The sequence below is a fragment of the Octodon degus genome, unplaced genomic scaffold (assembly GCF_000260255.1).
Source record: "Octodon degus isolate 3935 unplaced genomic scaffold, OctDeg1.0 scaffold00163, whole genome shotgun sequence".
Lineage (NCBI taxonomy): Eukaryota > Metazoa > Chordata > Mammalia > Rodentia > Octodontidae > Octodon > Octodon degus.
Window position 1 is genome coordinate 2,039,479 of NW_004524739.1, and position 1,227 is coordinate 2,040,705.

Here is a 1,227-nt window from a genome sequence, read left to right on the forward strand (position 1 = left end):
AGAAGAAGAAGAAGAAGAAGAAGAAGAAGAAGAAGAAGAAGAAGAAGAAGAAGAAGGAGAAGAAGGAGAAGAAGAAGAAGAGAAGAAGAGGAGAAGGAGGAGGAGGAGGAGGAGGAGAAGAAGAAGAAGAAGAAGAAGAAGAAGAAGAAGAAGAAGAAGAAGAAGAAGAAGAAGAAGAAGAAGAAGAAGAAGAAGAAGACGACAAGGTAGAAAACTTGCGGTTTAATGAGGAAGACTTTCCCTCTTAGAATCCAGAAGCTGGCAAATAGAACTAGCCATGCAGACCTACCAGGCCCCCTTCTGGAGTGTGGGAAAGTCCGCCTAGTGCCAAGAACCCTCCAAGATGCTAGTCATCCACACTGCTGCCGCTGCCTTCTCTGCTGCCTTTGCCTCACTAGGATCTCACCATGCAAATGGAGATAAACCATCAACCACAGTTCAAAGTGTATAGAAGAACGGGGCTCCTGAGCCTGCAGCACTTCCTTCCAAGTCCAGGGCACGGAAAGCTGACAGAATGGAACACACGTCAGGATGCCTTTCCTCTAGCCAGGAGTCTGGTTTTAGGTACTGGCTGGTGGTGTGATTCTAAGCTCTCCCAAGAGAGCCCCTCCAGCACGACCCCTCCAGCTAAGACCAGTTCCTCTTGCAGAACCACCAGGAGGAAAAGTGAGTTCCTGAAGACTCTGACAGATGACCACAGTGGAGACTTCTCAGAGTGCAGAGACTGACTGAGACAAGCTGGAGGATTTGGAGGACATAGCACACCCTAAACAAAGGGAAATAGAGAGCAAGGCTGCCTTCAGAATGGTCTCTCTCTCCCTCCACTGTGGAAGAAGAGCAGGGCCACACATCTTCCCTGGAAACAGAACACAGGGTATTGAGTCCAGTGGAATGGGAGGAATATCCTGAGAGTAATGAGCGTTGCCTTCCCTTCACAGAGGATGAGCTCAAAGAGTTTCCTGTGAAGACTAAGCGGCTGAGAAGAAACAGCTTTGCTCAGAATGGCTTTCTGTGGAGCCACAGTCTGAGCCTCGTCTCCCCTTGGAGAAGTGCTTGTTGGGACTGGGGAGATGACTCAGTGGAATAAGGGTTTCCCTGGCAAGCCCTAGGGCCTGAGTTCAATCACTAGGTCTGGAGAAAAGAAAAAAAATCTTCAAACTCTATCTTTGGGGCCAGGGAGATAGCTCAGTGGAATTAAGCGCTACCCTGGCAAGCGCAAGAGCCTAA

At 49.1% G+C, this 1,227-nt stretch overlaps 1 pseudogene; it reads left to right on the plus strand.

Moving 5' to 3' along the window:
• The first annotated feature begins 182 nt into the window (after positions 1-182).
• LOC111813077 overlaps positions 183-1,227 on the plus strand; it is a 3,303-nt pseudogene continuing 2,258 nt past the window's right edge.